We start from the raw sequence: 15944 nt of genomic DNA on the forward strand, positions 1-15944 counted from the left end.
TGTATGGTACATTAACTAACGGGCCTCCAATCACACAATGTTAAGCATAAGGATGTAGTTCCATTGGTTATACATGATGGTTAGAAGAAGAATTTGCATGATGTCCTACACGTTCTTCAATTATTAAGGATTTGCTATCAATTAGGCAAATGGCATAGCAAAATCTACAATTTTGGTTCAATAAACACGGATGTTTTATTGAAGAGTTTGGAAATGGTTGTAAGCTGATAGCTTGAGAAAAAAGACATGTTATTTGTTTAGCCTAGATGCTAATATTCCATAGCTAAGAGTACATAGTGTACAATTAGAGATATTGAGATTTGGTATAAGCGCATTGGACATATCAATGTCCAAAGGTTGTATACTATGCAAAAGAACCAATTGTATAGGCTTGCCAAAGTTTGCCTACTCGGATTTAGGTCATGTTTGATGCATGTCAGTTTGCTAAGTAGTCTTGATTTCTATTCATGAAGAATATTCTCAAAACAAATCTAGACCATTGTTGTTGATCTATTTAGATGTTTGGGGACTAGCCCATAATGTTTCTCTTGGTGGATCCCAATATTATGTCACATTCATTGGTAATTTCAACAGATATACATGGGTGTATATCTTGAAGTAGAAGGATGAAGTACTTGTTTTTGAATATTTTAAGCAATAGGTTGAGAAGGAATTAGACTATTCTATCTCTTGTTTACACATGCACTTTATTATTGGGTTGAAGCCATAATGATAACTATGTATATGCTAAATCTCACTCCTATAACAAGGATTCATGACATGATACCTTATCAAAAAGTGTATGGACACAAGCCGCGAATGTTAACTATCTTAAAGGCTTTGGTTGCATTGCACATTCTAGATGAAAAGAGAAAAAAGTTAGATCCTAAGGCATAAAAATCTGTGTTTATTGGCTATGCTCAGGAACAGAAAGCTTACAAATGCTTTGATCCATCTACATGGGAATCTATTAGCAACAAAGATGTCATACTTGATGAGTTGGCTTCGTGGTAAGGTTCCTTTGCTATTGTTCCCTATGATCAGTCTTCAAATCATGTATCTATTGCTATTCCTCATCATAGTACTACTATGTTTGGACCTACAAGTGACGTATCTTCAAGTGTTTCTCCTTGGAGTGGCAGATTACACAGTCATGCATCACCATCCACTGATAGTGCTATGTCAATGAGGGAGAGAAGTGAAGCAAAAGGCAAAGGCAAAGAGAATGTTCTTGATGATGCTACTAGGATGTTGACTTCAAGATATGACTCAGCTAACATCTTGGATAGTGAATTTGGAATTTCATCCATTTATACCCTTGAAGTTAAGGAGAATATATATGTCCTTCCTCATGAGGAGAGAGGGGAGTCAAGCAGTCCACCTCCATTCAAAACATCAAAGAGGGTGAGATACCCTACTGGCATGCTTATATATAGTGGATTTTCAACAATGCATTATGCATATATGACAACATTCATGGAACATTGATAGCCTACTACATTGAGTGAGGTTGTTGTGGACAAAAATTGGTGATATAAGATAATGGATGAGGATATGAATGCACCAACTCAAAATAGACTTGGGAATTAGTAGCACTACATGATGGTAAGAAGTCAATAGGTTATAAATGGGTCTATAACGTTAAGTATAAGTCAGATGCCACCATTGAAGGGTATAAAGCTAGGCTAGTGGAAAAAGGATATCATAACAATATGCCCTAGATCATGAAGAGACATTTAGCCCCATTGTCAAAATGGAAACCATCACAATAGTTATTGCATTGGTTGCAACAAAGGGCTGGAAATTACACCAAATGGATGTTAAGAATGCATTTTTTTAATGGAGACTTGGCAGAAGAGGTGTTTATGGATCAGCAAGAAGGGAATGTCCACACCCTCAATATCCGTACTATGTATGCAAACTGAAAAAGGCACTTTATGGACTGAAATATGGTCCAAGAACTTGGCATGCATGGATTAGTACTTACTTGTAGAGCCTTGGAGTAGTTGGAAAGGCTTATCATAATCTGTTTCCTAACAAAACAAATGCAAGTCTTGTGATACTAGTGATCTATCTAGAAGTCTTGTGATACTAGTGATCTATGTAGATGATCTAATCATTATAGGGGATGATAACATTGAGGTACACAATGTTATGGCCATGCTGATAACATTGAGGTACACAATCATTATAGGGGATGATAACATTGAGGTACACAATGTTATGGCCATGCTAAAAACTAAATTTGATATGAAGGATTTGGGAGAGCTGAAGCTCTTTCTAGGCATTGAGATTGTGAATTCAGCTGATGGACTTTGGTTGATACAAAGACAGTATGCACTTGAGATGTTGACAAACTACAAACCTTTGGATACTCCACCAGATTAGAATAGTATGTTGAATGTTAACAATGGAGCTGAAATTTGAAATATTACTATGTACAAGTAGATGGTAGAAAGTCTCATCTACCTTACCATTACTAGGCCTAATCTCAGCTACTCAATTGGAATTATTAGTCAATTCATGTAGAATCCCAGAAGACCTCACTTGGATCTAGTGAGAAGAATTATGTGCTATGTCAAGGCTAGAGTAGACTATAGACTCTTCTATGAGAGTGATAAGCACTTAAAGCTCATGGGGTATACTATTAAAGATTGGGCAGGTTGTCTATATGATAGAAGGTCTACTAGTGGATATGCTTTCAGCCTTGGCAATGGTATGACTAGTTGGAGTAGCAAGAAGCTACCAATAGTTGCACTCCCTAGTACCGAGGCAAAGGATAGAGGTGTCGCATTAGTAGCTTGTGAGATTACTTAGTTATTGAAGTTATTGATAGATTTAGGTATGCAAATAGATACTCTAGTCACATTGCATGTGAAAATATGAGTAGTGTACTTTTAGCTACAAGTGCTAGGACAAAACACATTGAGATACGTTATCATTTCATATGAGAGATGGTACTTGCATGTAACGTGTCCATTAGGATCATCCAGGACACGTCTTAGCAGTCCATCGGAAAGGATGTCAAGAAAACTCGGCACTCCCATGGAATGTTACGGGTTTTGCAATCTAGGTCTTCCCGTGTCTGCCCCGTAGCGGAAGTATCCTGGCCGTTCCCACTTAGGATCGACCTGAATTTGGGTTTTCTTGTTCGGTCATTAGTTAGCAGCAACTAGCGTCAGACCCGAGCGAACTACTTTACGCAGAAATGCCAGGTCTGAAGCGGATTCACGCTGCACTTGGTTCAAGGAGAATGGGAAACGAGAGGGAGGCAAGGCTCAACCTCTCTGCCATAAGGCATAGTCCCATTCCGTTTCCCTAAAATAGCGTAAATCGGGTAAGATGTACTTCCAGGTCATCGTTCCCGTTATTTGTTTTGATGATGATGATCATCCTGTTGTTTTTCAAGACTTTTGAGAAAAGTTCCCGGCTAACCGGGACCACCCATCCTTAGGACGGACCCAGGGTCCATCCTCCGCACTTTCCTCGGTTTGATTTAGTTATGTAATTACCTAACACATTAATTTGACATATAACAAACAGCTTCCTTGATTAATCCCGTTAAGCACTGGTTCCTTCACGTAATCTTATCACGTGACATAGAAAAACAGTATCAAACAATTTCTTTATTATCATTTCATCACTTATCTTCGAAATACAAGGAGTTCCGCCCGTAGGCTTGTTCATAATCCACCCGAAGGCTTTCCAGTAATCCACTAGGGATCACTATTCCAAGCTTCTGCCCGTAGACTAGTATGCGGGCCTCGAGATCCAATCCCGAGTCACGTTAGTCTCTTGTGCAGGACCCGGAAGGCGAGGGATTTACGGCCAGAGCCCCCCCTGGCACCCAAGCGTCCTCCTGCTCCAAGTAGAGCTCAACGGAAAGACCTCTCGCGGCGGGTTCGGTCCACGTTCCCGGCGCGGTCAACAACCCCCTTGGTTAGGGTCAGGCAGGCAGTCGGGGGTAACTGAAGCTGCCTCTCCCTTCAGGCCTTCAACCTGAAGCATTAGATATCTTTTCATCCTTTAGTTCCTTGAGCAAACAATGCAAAGAGTGCTTTCTAAACTATTACAAGCACAATCAAATTCAGTGGTCGTTTATTTGGCCAACTGTTAAGGAGTGAATCTTTCTCTCCGAATGCATCCAGCATTCGATCTGGGATCAATTGCGACTTGGCAAGATCCCCAAGGGTTTGTTTGTTCACCCTTTTGTCCTTGGGTTAGGGCCATACCCTGTTAACCCAACTTAACCAATACCTTAGGTTTTATTAATAGTAAATCCTGGCGACCATGTCGCTTCAATTTATTGATTGGTCATTTGCTTCCAGGCAAATACCTAACTCTCCTTTTTCTTGGCAATTATTCCCCAAGAAAGGTGATGTAACAGGATGATTACTCATCCTCTTGTAAGTTAAATTTGCGCAAGAACCTGCCAACCTCATTCCAAGGATTGGCAAAACTTTCTTGTGATCAAACCACAAGGCTATGCGACGTTGCAACTTGTTGCACAAGTGTCGCCTCCATTCCAAGAGATCATTTCACTTTTGAATGGTGTTTTCTGGTCAAGAATTGTGATTAGACTCGAAGTAGGGTTTAGGGCGTCTTCTCACTCACCCCAATCCTAATTGCACTAGACCGACAACGTTCGGTCCTAGGGATTCCAACTCAAACCAAGTTCTAGCACTAGGTCGAATGATCCTTAGGGTAGAAACCCTAGATCATTATTTGCGTGCGTGTCCCATTGGCTCAATTTCTCCGGGAAGGTGGGTAGGACCTTTGGGTTTGAGGACTTTGACTTGGCAACAAGTGTAAAACTTGGCCGAATCCTTAACGTACTAATACCTAGTTAGTGTTTGGGTATCTATCGTATTGACTGAACCATGCCATACGAATCCCTTGCGGCTAGGTGATTTGGGTAATTCCCTATGCTTGTCTCGCGACAAGGATGAATCCTTCCCTAGAGATAATAAACTAGATCTAAAGAAGGAAAAAAATAGTTTCGACTACCACAATACATGTAAACATGCGACTCACTCTATCTTTCATTGGTAAAGTAAAAATACATGATAAGCTGGATACCAACTTTCTTAGGACCTACTAGGACTTACTTCAAATAATCATGTCTACTACCCTTTGTTTAATGCAACTGAATGTTAGGCTTTAATATGATATGCAACCTTTTCTAGATACAACTTCGATGAATGAAATTCATGCATGACGAATATGTAACATGCAACCTTTTCTAGATAAAACTTCGATGAATGAAATTCATGTATGACGAATATAATAAGGCTAATGTTGGCTTAAACCATTCTACAAGCATCTGCGCATGCAACGTGCAAGTCCATGGTTTCATTTTCATGCCTTGCAGTTCTTTGGACAATATCTACGGATGTTAATGACTTTCTCATGCGAATCACAACAAGAAAGTTATTGCCTAAATGCAATATACGCTTGTTCTTTCCGCGGCCAATCAAAGATGCATTTAAAGAAATTCATCTTTTAACCCTAAGCAATATGCACTTAGGAATTTCAACTTGGAAATGCAAGCAACCCTACTTGCATGGCATGCACTAACCCTTATAAATCATTCAAGGAGATAATTTTCCAAATGTATTTTAGCTAGACTATGTGAAATCGAAACATGCGTAAATGCATTCTTCCCAGGAAATTTAACGTGCCTAATGCATCGCTTAAATGTGGAATCATCCTTTTAAGAACCTGGGCTTGAGGGCTCGTAGGGATGTCCATGTGTATGCTTGGGGGAGAAACTTCCGCGCTTGCGCCTTGCATCTTTTGTTTTGGAGCCATTGTTGATGTTGTGGAATTTGGACTTCGCGGTTTGTCCTTACCTTTATGTGATCTCTGAACTCCTTCCAAGCTTGGAAAGACAACCTTAAAATCTATCTAGTTCTCCCTTGCGCAGGAATGCCCCTTTACAGGGTGTGGGTTTTAAGAACCCGGGGTAAAAATCGTGTGCACAAGGCTCATGGGAGCCTTATCCTTAGAAGCTTCTAAGGAAGATTCCAAGAAGCTTCTGCTTCTGGACAGAACGACGTGGAGGGGGGAGTAATGATGGAAGGAGAGGAATTGATGATGATGGCGGTGGGATGGGCGGTGGCAACAGGCGGCAGCCTGGCGGTCCTCATAGCGGCGACGAAGGTGGCCTGCGTGGCGTTATAAGGCGGCAGCAGCGGCTGCAGCATGGCCTTCTTTTTTCCCCCCCCCCTCCTCACCCCTTAGAGGGGGTATTTATAGGGAGGGGGGGTAAGGTCTCCCTCCCCCCCGTGGTGCCTGCATGGCTCCTCTTCCTCCACCTCTCCTATTTCCCCTATTTCAGTCCATCCCCCTTCCCTCAGCCACGCTTGGCTGGGGAAGTAATAAAAAAATTTGCAATTACCTTATCCTCTTGACCTCTTCCCAAGAGGCTGTTTACCTATGGCTATGCGGGTTATTTAACCCTCGGTCCCGTTTTGCCAGTTGAGAGGTCATGATTCTTCGGTCCCGATTTACCAATGCGGAGTACTCCATTTCTCGCGTACGATCATAAATTAGCTACCGGAAATGGAGATAACCTTTTCACAAATTTACGATGCGCGGGAGGTTGGTCTAGTAATATTTCAAACGGAAATATTACATTCTCTCCCCCTTGGAGGAATCAAGATGTCCTCATCTCGAGATGAACTGGGGATATTTATGGTTGAGAGTGCTTATCATCCACCCAAGTGGTATCCTCCTCGGGATAATCTTTCCACTGGGCGAGGCATTCTCTCAAGTTTTTGGATCTTAGTTGTCTCTCCCTAACATCTAACATCCTGTCATGGCTTAGTTCAAGGACTCCTTGACTAGGCATTACAACTTGTTGGTCATCGAATACATGGTTAGGATTAGGTACATACTTCTTCAATAGGTTGATATGGAATATATTATGAACCTTTAGGTTTTCAAGGAGTTGCAATCTATCAGCAATAGGTCCTAGGCACTTAAGGATCTTGTATGGTCAAGAATACGTTGGACTTAGCTTCTTGCAGTCTCCCTAGAGATAGAGAACTCCTTTTTGGGCATACACGAATGAAGACCATGTCTCCTTCTCCGAAGATCCTCTCTTGGCGTTTCAAATCCGCATATGCCTTTTTGTCTGCTTGTATGTCTTGTCTTATTGACCTTATTTGGTCATCCATGTCTTCCAACATTTGTCTTGAAGCCTCAACTCTTAGGGTTGGATCATAAAAGGAGTTAGAAAAGGATTACCTGTTTACCTGATCAAACTCAACAAATTAGATCAAAGGCAAGAGTTTCATGAGGGACCCTCTTGGCTAAAGGAATACGCTGACGTATTCCCTGAGGAATTAACTGAACTTCCACCTCCAAGAGAAGTTGATCATGAGATAAGGCTAATGCCTGGAGCTGCGCCAATTGCAAAGAGACCTTATAGAATGTCCATACCAGAAGCTATTGAGTTGAAGGAACAATCAAGCAACTGTTAGATCAGGGTTACATCCGGCCTAGCAACTCTCCATGGGGAGCTCCAGTACTATTCCAGAAAAAGAAAGATGGGACACTTCGACTATGTATTGATTACCGTGGGTTGAATCAATCAACAGTCAAGAATAAGTATCCTATTCCTAGAATAGATGAGCTTCTTGATCGTCTTCAAGGCGCAAAGATCTTCTCCAAAATTGATCTAAGGTCAGGTTACTATCAAATCAGGATCAAGGATGAAGATATTCCAAAAACGGCCTTCAATACAAGATATGGGCACTTTGAGTTCTTGGTTATGTCATTCGGGCTTACAAATGCACCTGCCACCTTCAATAGATTAATGCAGGATATTTTTAGACCATATCTTGATGATTTCGTGCTTGTCTTCTTCGATGACACTTTAGTCTATTCTAAACAGGAAGAAGATCATGAACCTCAACTTCGGATTGTCCTTGAGACAATGAGGTCTCATAAGCTGTATGCAAAAATGAAGAAGTGTGCATTCTTCAAACGTCAGATTGAATATCTAGGATTCATAGTATCATCAGAAGGGATATCAGTAGACCCAGCCAAAGTCAGAGATGTGCTTGAATGGCCAACACCAGTATCTGTCAAAGAAATACGTAGTTTTCTTGGCTTAACAGGATGGTATAGGGTCTTTATCAAAAACTATGCTTTGATTGCAGCACCCCTTACCGACTTACTAAAGAAGCAGACTTCTATTACATGGTCAACTCCCGAGCAAAATAGCTTCGACCAATCGAAGCAATGTTTGGTATCAGCACCTGTTCTGAAACTTCCTAACCTCAATAAGGAGTTCAAGGTAGTAACTGATGCCAACATTCTTGCCTTGGGGTGTGTACTTATGCAAGAAGGTCATCCAGTAGCATATTCTTCAAGGAAATTGAAGAGTCATGAAAAGAATTATGCCACGCATGATCTGGAGTTATTAGCTGTCATCCATGCTCTAAAGCTTTGGAGACACTACCTGTTGGGTAACAAGTTTACTCTAGTAACCGATCATAAGAGTCTCAAATGGATTTTTACCCAGAACGAGCTCAACATGAGGCAACGTCGATGGATTGAAGTATTGGAGGAATATGATTTTGAAATCAAGTATCGACCAGGGAAAGAGAATGTAGTGGCCGATGCACTCAGTCGCAAGGCATTCCTAAATTCCCTAATCTTGCAAAATCCATCAACGGCCAGATCTCTGGCTACAAAGGTATCTATGCCAAGCAACCCTATACTCGAACTAGCTAGAGAGGAAGCATGCCATGATTTGGCCTACCAAACCATGATAAAAGAAATATCTACCAAGGAGCAGAATCTGAAGTCACAAGCTAAGTATCGGGAATTTTCCATTGATAATGGACTTGTCTATTACAGAACAAGGCTATGTATACCAACAAGCCAATCACTTAAGCAGAAGATATTATGAGAAGCTCATGATTCCCCTTTCGCAGGACATCCTGGCTATGCAAAAACTCTTAATGCAGTTAGGAAGAGCTACCATTGGGAGAGGCTCAAAGGTGACGTTCTCAAATATGTAACTGAATGTTTGTCTTGCCAACGTATCAAGGCTGAACATGTCATGATGCCAGGAAAATTGCAACCACTTGACATTCCCCAAATGAAATGGGAATTCATCAGTATGGATTTTGTGGTGGGCTTACCCCAAGTCCAAGGAGGATACAACTCCATTATGGTTGTAGTTGACATGCTTACTAAGGTTGCACACCTGATTCCAGTTAAGACAAACTATAAAGCCTCCGACATTGCAAGAGTGTTTATCAAGGAGATATTCAAGCTACATGGGTTACCTAGAAGGATCATTAGCGATCGAGATTCTCTCTTCACTTCACACTTCTGGAGAGCTATCTTTGAAGCTATTGGAACTCAACTCTGTTTTAGCACTGCCTACCATCCCCAAACGGATGGACAAACAAAGAGAGTAAATCAAATCATTGAGGATATGCTTAGGGCTTACTGCTGTCGAGAGCCGAAGAGGTGGATTCAGTACTTGCCGTTAGTAGAATTTGCCTACAATGCTTCTTACCAGCAGAGCATCCAAATGACCCCTTTCCAGGCATTGTATGGTCATGATTGTCGAAGTCCCCTAAACTTTTCTGATCCAACCCTAAGAGTTGAGGCTTCAAGACAAATGTTGGAAGACATGGATGACCAAATAAGGTCAATAAGACAAGACATACAAGCAGACAAAAAGGCATATGCGGATTATTTAACCCTCGGTCCCGTTTTGCCAGTTGAGAGGTCATGATTCTTCGGTCCCGATTTACCAATGCGGAGTACTCCATTTCTCGCGTACGATCATAAATTAGCTACCGGAAATGGAGATAACCTTTTCACAAATTTACGATGCGCGGGAGGTTGGTCTAGTAATATTTCAAACGAAAATATTACATTGCAAGTAAGATAGATCTCCTGCATGTCAAAATCGAAGATCATGTAGTTGATATCTTTACCAAGTCATTATGTAAAGATAAGTTCAGTCACTTTAGAGAGTTCCTTGGATTACAATGTCCTTCTTGAGCTTGAGGGGGAGTGTTGAGAATCAAGCTCTACTAACTATATAGTACAGCTATAGCTTAGTTGTGTAGCTTTCATCCATTACCATCATGTATGATACAATAAGTGAGCCAGTGACTCAACCAATGTTAGTCAGTATGGTTAGTTAGTGACCGATCTCTCCTATTAGTTGTGTGTGACTAAGTTAGTGTACTTGTTATTTAGCTACCCCACATATCGCTCGAAAAGTGACAACAAGATAGGGAAAAACTCTATTGGATTCCCAATTAGACTTCCATACAATGAAATTCACTATGTCATGCACACACATTACCCCCTTTCAATCACTCCTTGGTGCTATGTCCCCTCCCATGTGGGTGGACTCTCATATAGACTAAATTGGTTATATATCTTTCGGTGTATGTGTGTTTGAAATGTTTTGTGCTCTGTTTTTTTCTAAAAATTACTTGGCCTTTGAAATCTCTAAATTATTTCGATCAAGTTATATATATATATATCTACTTTTCTTCAATGCAAACGAATATAAATAGATAAATTAGGTATGAAACAACGTGTTACACTGAGTGATATGGAATAATGGGAGACTATGAGGGTTCTTGGCCCTCTCTATTGACGGCTCCACACTGTGTCATTTTCTCTCCCTCTCTTTGAAAAAATGATCAGTTTTAGGATAACAATTTGGATAGAGCAATACAAATATCCAAGAACGAGAAGATGCCAAAAATGCTCAAAAGATGCTTGCAAATCTACTAACAAGACCCTTTAATGCTCTAAGTGTACTAACTCCAAATATCTACTAGTGGTATGTGCACTAAAGTAATGATGTCATGGCATTTGCAAGGCTTCCACTCATGATATAGAGGTGTGCATATATGCATGCAACCAACTGGCTTAGGGAGGTAGCTAACAAGGAACTAGGGTGAATGGCATCACATATTGGAACTCATCAAGGATATTTCTGGTGGTTGCACCCACAATTCCATATGATCAATAAGATTAGCCTTCAATTAGACTACGGGAGGAGATAGAGATTAAGGAAGAGGTAGTTGAGAACCTCATTGATCCTGGAACAAAACCTACTTCTTTTGTATGCAGCAAGAAGGACATTGGTGGCATGGATTTCCAAAAGCAATGGGGTGATAAAGGCAAGGCTCCTATGCATTCGGTGAAGGTGGTTGAAATTGAGGAGTTACCCGACCCCACAGTCAATGTTATTACCAAATCTAGGAAGAGAGTGAAGAAAGAACTAGTAGAAATCCTACTAGAGTTCTCTAGGCCATGCAAGAAGCCATTCGACATTAGCCTACAAAAGTGGTCAACAATAAAACTAGTGGTGATGTTGGACTTGGGTCAGTTTTGGAAAAGGTTCCAATGTGCACAGGGACAAAGAATGTAACACCATAGGCTTCAGTAGAGATACCTAATCTAGAAGTTCATATGCAAGATGCACCAGCAAAAGGAAATGTTATCCTACCACCTTACTATATCAACCTTCTTTAACCTATGACCACTTACACTAAATTCTTTAACCTATGACTTTGGCCCCTTTAATGTCAAAGGTGGAGACCTCAATAGCAACAACAACAGAAGATGTGGTATAGAAGGCACAGGACCACCGTTGTTTGACTTAACAATTCTAGTAACCTTTGCTCAATCTCAAGGTCAGATTATCAAAAATATTTTACTAGATAGTGGCTTGAGAGTCAATATTATCGCCAGTTGTCACGAGTTTGGCCTCATGGATGGGAGCCAAAACCTTGTTTCTGATCCATATAGCAAATCCATAGCATGCAATAGGTATGACCCTTGGGTGTACTTCTCTCTTTGGTGATAGAAGTAGCCATTATTTATTTTCTAGTATCCTTTATGATGTTAAATATGGTAACGGAGGGAGAAGATTGCTACCTTCTTTTAGGCTACCCTTGGCAGCTCTGGAAAGCTCGAGTTAGTCACAATGGGCATGTAGGCCATCTGATGGCATCAAGATAAGATCAAATTTTCTCTAACTAAGATTCCTTCCCCACCGCTCCTAGTAACCAATGAAATTGTGATTTATAGTGATCTCTTACAATTTGGGAAATGATATATTGATAAGTAAGTAGATCGTGATCTACCATGTAAAATAGCAGATCCTTCCAACCCAACTGCAGCTAATGCTATGGAGCGTTGGGAAGTAGTTTCATTAGTGGCTTCTTGATTTTATCAACATCGAATATCTTTACAATGAGATTCAATTCCTATCCACGTGCAACAATACTAGATGAATGTGCACACAAAGCTTGCGAGTTCGCGCTGCACCTTCAACTCTACCCCCTATGCTACCAATCAAGGACTTAGCTATCAAGTGGGAGGACAAGTCATAGAGCGAGAAGTTGGCAGAGGAGAATGTCACTACGGATAGTGATGAACATATCGTATTGGCTTCGGAAAGATGGAGGATGTATTCATATTACAACCAGGTGGTTCATCTCAACATCCTACCTTGGAGCTGTTGAAGGAATACTGTTAGGTGTTGGAATAGTAGAATGCGGCTTTGAACGAGTGGGCACAATCTTGTAGAATGATGTGCTCTGCTACCATGCCAATTTTGAAGCTAAGATAAAATCTTTGTGGGATGAAACTCCTGAAATCGTGTAGGATACGCTTCCCTACCATGATGCATGTTGCTCCCCTTACACTTTTCACTTTAGAGCTCACACCTACAAGTTTCCCCCAATAGGAGAAGACTTGCACTCAACAAGATGATGTCAAGGAGTAGCACCAACAGAAGCCACCCGAGTCCTTTAACGATAAGGAGACCACTACCACTTCCAAGGATCCCAACAAGTCTACTCTAGTGTAATGAGATCGCCCGTCTACCTTAGATATCCGAATGATGCAGGCCCAATAGGACACAAAGCTGACAAAAAGTTACGTAGAGTGAACTTAGGATGAGGTACAAGTTATGCAATCGGAATGGACAATTAATCCAATGCAAACATGGTTGTTTCCTGAGGCCAATATCCTATAGAAGTTTTCAAGAGGATTGGGACCTCCTTTAGTAGTTGATGATGGAACTAGGTTCATCAAGGCATTGGCGATGGAACCGATTTATTATAACATTCAGTAGCCTTCACTTTGGGTATGGATGAGGACTTATAAGGAGATGAAGCATGACAAATATCGTCATTGTCGGGCTCTCTTGCCTTCACCTTTTGTTAGGCCGCGGCCTATAGACGGCCTCTAAGTACCGCCCCTTAGAATCCTTCAATGTCTCCAGCTCTGAACCTTACAACATGAGTGGTGTTCCTTCTGCCAGCATATCTGGTTTTGGTCGCGGTCACTCGAGATAAGCTCGTGGTAGCCGATTCTGGTGACAACAAAGAAGATGACGGGACTGCGGGTCCACGTCATCTTCTTTGTGTATGGATGAGGACTTATAAGGAGATGAAGCATGACAAATATCGTCATTGTCGGGCTCTCTTGCCTTCACCTTTTGTTAGGCCGCGGCCTATAGACGGCCTCTAAGTACCGCCCCTTAGAATCCTTCAATGTCTCCAGCTCTGAACCTTACAACATGAGTGGTGTTCCTTCTGCCAGCATATCTGGTTTTGGTCGCGGTCACTCGAGATAAGCTCGTGGTAGCCGATTCTGGTGACAACAAAGAAGATGACGGGACTGCGGGTCCACGTCCACCACATGTGCCATTATTTGGTGTCTATCGAGATCCGCAAAATTTTGAGGGTTTGTCGCCGGGGACTGAGAGGAGGCCGAAGGTTGGCCCGCAGACAAAGGTGGCGTTATCCCTCCACCGTCTGGCCTCACGCGGTCCCCCCTCCTTCAAGGACGAGGAGATGCCAGTTCCCTCCGGGCGGCTACGATCTCGTCCACTCGAGACTTGGAAACGGGCGCCGCTGCGAAGGGCCGCATCCAAGAACGGCCTCGCGTCCCAGAACAACATACCAGCCGTCGACATCCGCCCAACCGTACATTCCCCCCTCCTCGGGTAATAATACACCCAGGAACGAGAGCATTGAAGGCCGCCGGCTGCCGCAATGTAAACCGTACCTGTCGTGCCAAGCTTCGCATGTGGGAGATGAAAGCCCTCTTGCCCGCGCCCCGATCCAGAGTCCCGAGTGACACACCTCCACACACAGTGACCTCGATCATGTGTTGACGCTTTCGAGTTCTCTAGACTCTCACACTCTAGAGCCGCCGTCCTGCCTCCTTTGAAATCCGGAGCTTCAGCAAAGATCCAGGCTAACTCAGGAAGAATGCATTAGAAGATCGTTCCCTTGGATTTTGGACGGCCTTTTCCTTTTCGACGTACGGTATATGCAGAGTATTAAAAACAGCTCTACTTCAAAGTTATATATGACACATACTTATGCATGGATGCTAGAATCGTTATGAACACTACACAGCGCTAGTTGTATGAGCTTTGGTGCATGAACACTAGTACTGTGCTCAGCATACTAGTCCACATATTATTCCCCGGTTATCTCCATGTTGGGAAATCCCTTAAGCCCATTTACATTATTGAGGACCTTACTATGGAGGATAAGGAACAATTGCTTAACTTGTTGGAGGAATACAGAGATGTTTTTGCCTCAACCTTAAGGGTATTTCCTTGCAAGTTCTCACCCACAAGATTCCTCTAAGGGATGGTACCAAAAGCTAATCAACAGTGAGCCTATCCAATGAATCATCGATATTCTCATCATGTCATGGAGGAGACCAATAAGTTGCTAAAAGCGAGATTCATCTACAAAATCGAGCATATAGACTAGGTATCATCAATCATCATGATACCCAAAAAGAACTGGAAAATTTGCATACGCATCAATTACAAGAAATTAAATGCCACAACCAAGGGAGATCACTATCCGCTACCATACATTGACCACATAATCAAGTAAGTAGTAGGAAAGAAACTTACAGCTTCTTAGACGGGATTGCAAGATATAATCGAGTGCAAGTCCACCAGGATGTGTTAGATATGATCAATGCCCCACCCTCATTAGGTACTACCAATGATCCATGGTGCTCAAAGTTGTAAGGCCCCCATTATGAGGAGAAGCCAAGTGTGAGCCCGGACATTGGTGGAGTCCTGACTTGTATATCAGATGAGGTCTATGTGACCGGATGGCAAAAAGGTGACCATTGTGGGTCTAATCTTTGGGTTAGATGGAGTGGTTAAGCTGGTAGCAACTCGAGGCACATTGCATTGAGTTGCGTGGTAAGGGAGTTAAAAGGGGCCCCTATTGTGGGGTCCGGGGGCCGCGGAAGCGGCCCCTGGCTGGGGGGTCCCAGGGGGGCCAGCGGCCCCCCTGGCGGGGGTCCGGGGGCAGCGCCCCCGGCCCGATGGTAAAGGGAATATTCCCTGGAATATTCCTTGGCCGACTAGTGGAGGCTCATATGGTAGGTCGGTCAGCAGGCCGACCTAACGACCTTCGCGGGCTATAAAAGCTAAACCCCTTCGCGGCCATCATTCACTCATCTTTCACCCAGTCAGAGTTGTTGTTCCAGCTAGCCTTAAGCTCTTCACCTATCTTCTGTCTAGATCGCCATCTAAGCTTCACTCAGTGGAAGCGCACGGGTGGACAGAGCCATCTTTGTATCAGTTGTTTGGAGTTAAAGAATTTACTGATTCTCCTCTTATCTGTTGTGTACTCTCTATCTCTTTCTCAGATTCTGTTCGCTGCGCCGTGTAATATTTTACATGGTATCAGAGCCCAGGGGGCTCTAGAGATCGGAGAGCGTGCAAGAGGCAAAGGCTTCAACAACAAAGAGAAACGATGTCGACTCCGGGAAGCAGTTCTGGCGCATCAGGAAGCGGTGCAGGAGGTGGTGCTGCTGTACCGGCTATTCAAACACTGAGGATTCGTCCACCAACCTTCAGCGAAGGCAAGTTAGATGGTACAAACTACACC

The sequence above is a fragment of the Lygodium microphyllum genome, chromosome 23 (assembly GCF_053477565.2).
Source record: "Lygodium microphyllum isolate KBCC chromosome 23, Lygodium_microphyllum_v1.1.10, whole genome shotgun sequence".
Lineage (NCBI taxonomy): Eukaryota > Viridiplantae > Streptophyta > Polypodiopsida > Schizaeales > Lygodiaceae > Lygodium > Lygodium microphyllum.